This window comes from Panthera uncia, chromosome B1, assembly GCF_023721935.1.
Source record: "Panthera uncia isolate 11264 chromosome B1, Puncia_PCG_1.0, whole genome shotgun sequence".
Lineage (NCBI taxonomy): Eukaryota > Metazoa > Chordata > Mammalia > Carnivora > Felidae > Panthera > Panthera uncia.
In genome coordinates this window covers 141,836,674-141,843,867 of record NC_064811.1, presented here as the reverse complement: position 1 = coordinate 141,843,867, position 7,194 = coordinate 141,836,674, and positions in this window count along the sequence as shown.

The following is a 7,194-nucleotide window of genomic DNA, read 5'->3' as shown; positions in this document are numbered from 1 at the left end:
TGAATTTTGTTTTAGTAAGCTTGCTGGTGATAGGTTTATTTCACAGGTTGTATAATCCAAGCAACATAAATGGTAAGCAAATAAGCTTTTCTCATACTTTTACTCGTTAGACTTTGTGCACAACACACATACACACACACAGACCACATGTGTGTATTTACATACAGCCATACATTCCCCAGAACTGCATTTACTTTGGACAGCATGCCATTTTTTAACTGCTTTTTCTTTTTTTTTTAAGTATTTTTTAAGTTTATTTATTTTGAGAGAGAGAGAGAGAGAGAGAAAGCATGCTTGAGGAGAAGAGCATGTGTGCCCAGTGAGGGAGGAGAAGCGAGACAAGGAAAGAGAGAGAGAATCTTAAGCAGGCTCTGCTCTGTCAGTGTGGAGTCATATGGGGCTCAAACTCACAAATCTTGAGTTCTTGACCTGAGCTGAAATCAAGAGTTAATCAAGAGCTTATCTAACTGAGCCACCCAGGTGCCCAACTGTTTTTTCCTTTAACGCAGTTTGAACATTTTTCTTATTTTTGTTATTAAAGAGGTTTATGGAAATATTAAAATATTTATGAGTGTATTTGTAATGTTATGTAAAAGTCTTAATGACCATTTAATATATGTTACATTTGAAAGAATAAACACTTGAATAATAAATATTACTCTTCTGAAATCACAAGGCATTTTAAATATATATTAATTGATATAAATTTCAATAATTTATGTAAAGTCACCAATTTTATCTTTTTTTGTATCTGGTCATACACATGAAAAATAAGTCTCTGTGGTATCCTCACATTTAGGTCCTAATCATTAGCTGTCTTGTAGTAAAATATGAAGGTAACAGTTCAATGTCAAATATAAACCATAGGACTGTATTGGAATCACAGTGTTGTCATCTGTAATGATTTTATTTTTTTTAATTTATCAATTATTTTTCCCTTTTCCATAACTTTTCCATAATGACATCAACTAGAGAATAATAAAGTGGATATGATCCAAACTCAAATGCAGACAGCTGGGAAGAGGAATATATAAATAATATTCTATTGTTCATTTTATTTTTGGTAAATGGCCTAAATTGTTAGAATAATATAAAAATCATTAAAATAATATTATAGAACATACCTTAGTAACTACTAGATCAAACCATAAAACCTTTAATCTGTTTGAATCTATATTTTTCCATTAAAGGATCCTACAAAGTGGGATCAGTGAATTTTACTTATTTTATAAATATTGTGTGTATTGTATCACAACATTAAAAGAATAAGAAAAACTGAAATAATTTTTGCTATAATTCTATCGGTGTAAACACATCAAATTAACTTTTTTTTACTTGAAATCTGGAAGCTTCATTCTTAGTGTTCTTCATTTTTCCAGTAACGGGAGGCAGTCGTGGCCTGTTTCCAAGTACTCACATTAATATGTGTTGTGTACTCATTCATTTACTGTCTAGTGATTGAGTGGCTATCAGCGTGGGCATAGCACTCTGCTAAATACTGTGGCAGATTGCAAATCAGGAATCAAACATAGGTTTTCCGTCAAGGAGATTTAGTTCCTAAAATACTACAAGGTTTTGGGTCTATGCAAATGTAGGAGATAAATACTCCAGGGAAAGTAAATATGAGGAAAAAAGTCATGTCAGCGGGAGCTCTAGTGAGCTCTCTTTTGACTGTAACGTGTGCCAAGAGAGAGTGAGTGGGCATAAACATATGGTCTGGAATGGCAGATAAAGAATTTGGAAAGCAACATACGGTCTTCACTCCTTAGCAAGTTTTGAACAGAGGTAGAAAAACTTGAGTGGAACAAAGAAGCAGAAGGAGGATTTGAAGCCTATGATAGAATCCCATGGCAATTGTAGAACTAAGGCAAATGGCTATTCATTTCCCCCCCTACATTCCTACAGCTAAGAGTGGGGACAAGGAGGGGCACCTGGGTGGCCCAGTCGGTTGAGTGCCTGACTTCCACTCAGGTTGTGGTCTCCAGGTTCTTGAGTTTGAACCCGGCATCAGGCTTGCTGCGGTCAGTGTGGAGCCTGCTTTGGATCCTCTGTCCTCCTCTCTATCTGCCCCTCCCCCGCTTGCACTCCCTCTCTCTCTCCAAAATACACGTTAAAAATAAAGAAAACAAAACATTAAAAGAAAAAGAAAACCAACAATCTGTGTCAATAGAGGGTCAATTAGTCTGCATTACTACAAGGTAGTATTGTAATTTATTAAGAATTTACCAAAGTCTGGAAAGAGACTTTTTCAAATCTGGTTTACCTTGAAAATTTAAGTTTGGGTCTTAAGAACTGGCTCAGGGTATTTCTAAAATGACGAATTTTGTTCTTTAAAGTTTTGAAAAATTAAACCCTTTATTTTGAACAGGCCAAAAGACATTTTCTGAAGATGTGATGCAAGCTTTAGTAGTGGTGTTAGCAGATCTTTTGGGAAGAAAATGTCTTCCTCTGTGTGTGGGAAACTTTAAAAAGAAATGTTCTCATTCAGTGGTAAGAAAAATATATACCCCAACTTTATAATTTCATGTAAAATCTTTCCATTACAACATGCACTATGATCGTATTTTCCTAATAACAAAAATTTTGGTGTCATTAGTTACTTTTGCTTCATCCTGCCTCAGTCAATGAGGAAAGAGTGAAGTCTTCTTTAAAAATGAACAACTTTATTTCTGATAGAGATTCTTAGCAGCAAGCTAGTAACATGATTTTTTTAAATTACATTAAAGATGATCTCAGGGTACCGGGGTGAATCCATTGGTTGAACGTCCAACTCTTGATTTTGGCTCAGTTCATGATTCCAGGGTTATAGGATCGAGCCCCGTGAGAGGCTCAGAGCTGAGCGTGGAGCCTGTTTAAGATCCTTTCTCTCTCTCTCTCTCTCTCTCTCTCTCAATCTATCTCTCACCCTCTGCCCCCTCCCCCATTCGTGCACTCTCTCTCTAAAAAAAAAATGATCTCAAACAATATTATATTCAATAGTGAAATAATAATCACAGTAACATATATATTTGAAACCAGAAATATTTCATTTTAACAGCCATTTGAAAATATTTTTCTCAGAACTGTCATTGTCAAATGTCAAGAAGTAAAAATGCAATGTAACTATTGGAAAAGTAAGGTTAGTGAGCATGTGGTAGGGTATTTTGAAGCCAGATAACTAGACTCCAGCTCTGCCACTGAGCATAGAAACAGCCTTAAGAAAATTTCTTTATCCAGGCCTGTTATTATCTGTAAATTGGGGAGCATAATACTATCTGCTTCAATGGATTGCTGTGAAGATTAAATGAGTTAATATATGCACTTGGTGCTCTTAGCTCTTATTTTCATAATTCCTGTTATTTTCAGATGAAATGACTGGCTACTAAAAAAAGCCAAAAGAATCAACAGAGAAGTGATTATAATTAATGACAGTTTAGTAAGTCTTCAAATGCAAAATAGGTCTAATAAAATGTAGCTTTCCCACATACTAAAGTTACAAAGAAAATATAATGTAAAATAATCTTACTAACAATAAAAAATGGAAATTCACATGATACTATTGTTCACTTGTTAATTTGGCAAGATTGCAATTAATAGTTATATTGATAGGACTGTAAATAGATATATCTTTTAAAATATTCTTTAACGTAGTGTTTCTACTTCTTAGAATTTATAATAATTATATAATCAAAGATACACACAAAAAAATTGATGTAAAAATTTACTCCGTTAGTTTCCTAAGGCTGCTGTCACTAAGCACCACAACCTGTGTGGCTTAAACAACAAAAATTTGTGGGCTCTCGGTTCTGGAGGCCAGAAGTGCAGGCATGATTGGTTCCCTCTGAAAACTGAGGGAGAGTGTTCCATGCCTCTCTCCCAGCTGCCGGAGTTTTGTTGACAATTTTTGACATTCCTTGGCTTATAGTCACATTAGCCCAATCTCTGCCTTCATGTTCATGGTGTTCTCCCTGTGTGCATGTCTCTGTGTCCAAGTTTCTTTTTATAAGAACACCAGTCATATCAGATTAGGAGCCCATCCTACTCTAATATGACTTCATCTTGACTAATTATATCTGCAATGACCCTATTTCCAAATAAGGTTACATTCCGAGATGCTGAGGTTTAGGATTTCGACATGATTTTTTGAGGAATACAGTTCAGTCTATGACATCATGCTTGCTTATAATTGAAAATTGGTGCTACCTACCACATCCAACAACAACAAAAAAAGGTTAGATGAATTTTAACCTACTTATATGTGGCTATCTTATATGCAGCCACAAAAATTCATCTTTGCAAATAATATTCTGTCACATTGGAAATGCCCTAGATATTATGTTAAGCATAAGCATTAGACCATAAAAACTGAATACTACAACATAAATATGTGTATAGAAGACTGGAAGGAAATACTATATACCAAAATCCTTATGGCTCTATCTTCCTGTGTGGTAGGACCACAACTGACTTTAATGTTTATATTTATACTTTGCTGTAAGTGATAGTATTCATACTTAGAAATATACTTCCATCCAGACTTTTAAAAATATTTTCACTCTGTGTCTCACAGACTTTAATAATCTGCTTTTGTTTCAAATATCTACATTCATCTACATTTCATTGTTACTAGGTAATTCTAGATGATCTTCCCAAGGACTTTGCTACAGTGGCAACTGTGGAACTCAATAACATAATTAAAAAGAATTTTGGTTCTGGGGACCGTGGGTGGCTCAGTTGGTTAAGTGCTGATTATTGATTTTGACTCAGGTGATGATCTCACACTTAGTAGGATTGAGCCCCGCATGGGGCTACGTGTTGTCAGCTGCTTGTGAATTCTCTCTCTCCCTCTGTCTCTGCCTCTCTCTCTCTCACAAGATAAATAAATAAACTTAAAAAATATTTTGGTTCCTTCCTCCTAATGATTTCTAAGTTGACTGACATGAAAAAAGCATACCAACTACCTTTGTCAAAAATTGATGATATTGTGAATGTCTGTGAACAGAATGTGAGGTCAATAAAAGAAATAAATGTAAATATTTTGAGATAAAACTAAACTTCAGAAAATGAGGACAAAACTATTGCGAATAAATACACAGGAAACAATCTTTCAGCTCTATGCTCTAGAAATTTTATACTAGAAAGGACTTATATTATTTGGAATTAACTAAACCACCATGGATTTGACTTGACATTAAATGTGTAAAATATTTCTATGTTTTCTAGTGTCATTATAAGCTAACAAACCATTGCGTGGTCTAAATTTATTCTAGAATATCTCCTCTCCTATTGATGCTGTTTGCCTTTTAGTAGATAATGGCATTCTTAACTAGTTAAACTTTCAAATCTGGATAACTTTGAAAATATAAGAAAAGAAATTTTGGCATATTTATTTACTTATTTACTTATTAAATTTATTTATCTATTTTGAGAGAGAGAGAGAGAGAGAGAGAGAGAGAGAGAGAATCCCAGGCAGGCTTTGCACTGGCAGTGCAAAACGTGATGCAGGGCTCAACCTCATGAACCATGAGATCATGAGCTGAGCCAAAACTAAGGGTAATTGGACACCCAACCAACTGAGCCACCAAGGCACCCCTGGCATATTTATTAAGGGCCATTAGTATCTTATACTTCCTTGAGGACTATGGGGGACAGCAAAGAAGGTATTTCCTATGTCTTTGAGGAAAGGATAGAATAAATGAAAATGAAGATAACACAAACATAAGGAAAATTCTGTAATCTATGCCAGTAAAGTAAAGGTATTGGAAGTAGGAGATATACTTGGTGCCCCAAAATGAAAAGATGGAGAGAAGGAGAGAGTACTAAGAGGAAAATGGAAAGGGGGCAGAATTTCCTTTCCCTTATCTCCAGAAGCAAGGAGAAAAAAAATGAAACAGTAAGGTCTGCTTTGGTTTATTCATATTTCTGGATAGATTATTATTTTGGAATGTAGAGGCTTATGAAGAGTAAGAGAAAATGGTCAGTTTATTCAATCATGGAATAAGAAATCAGCTAGTAATGAGTCAACTTCATGGAAAAGAACTTAATTGTTCCCAGGCAATTGCCTACATTTGGGAGTTAGAGGGGTAGGTATAATTATTTTTCCTATTTGCCTCTGGGATGATTTCTGTGGCAGGCAAAATAATCCCCCTCCCTTAAAAAAAAGTCTGGATCCTAATCTTGGGAACCTATGAATATGTTATGTTATGTAACAAAGGGGGAACTGACATTGTGGATTGAACTAAATTTTCTAATTTGTTGACTTTGAGATGAGGAAATTATCCTGGATTTTCTGGATTGATCCAATGTAATCACAAGGGTCCTTATAAATGAAAGACAGGGGCAAGGGAATCAGAGTCAAAGAGACATAGTACAAGAAAGATTTAACTGATCATTGCTGGCTTTGAAGGTGGAAAAGTGCCATGACCCAAGGACTAGGTTGCAGCCTAACAGGGCTGGAAAAAGCAAGGAACTAGATTCTCCCCTCTGGTCTCCAGAAGGAACCGACACAGCTCTGACTACACTTTGGTTTTAAGCCAATGAGATTCATTTTAGACTTCTGACTTCCAGAACTTCCATAACAAATTTAGATTGTGTTAAGCCAAAAGTTTGAGGTAATTTGTTATATCAGCATTAGGAGGCTAATACAACTTTTAAGAAAAGGACATGTGAATAAAAAAAACTGTAGACAAATAATAGGTAATATTTTTTTAGGTTTCTTTTAATGGAGATAAAATTCATATAACATACAATTAATCATTTTAAAGTATATAATCCTGTGGCATTTGGTATGGTAAAATGTGTGATCACCACCTTTATCTAATTAAAACAAATACAACCAAATGATGGTTGTTTTTTTCTTTTTCTTTTTTAAAGTTTTTATTTTAATGCCACTTGGTTAACAGGATCAGATGATTGTAACTATTAAAAATTGCAGAGTTTCTTACTAATAAATCCAAGTCACGCATTTAATTTTGGGAGCTTAAGGGTAAACATCAAACACTAGTATTTTGCCTCTAAAGTTGGGATTGATTGAATACTTAATGTGGGAGTGATATGGATGAAGCTGAATTAGCATGATTTTCATTCTCATTCAAATATGTTATATAAAGCATAGTCCCAAGTGAAACTTCAATTATCTGTCCCCCAAATAAAACAACAATGCTCCCTTCTTGTAGACTCTATCTTCTATGTTACCATATGACAGGAAAATACTAG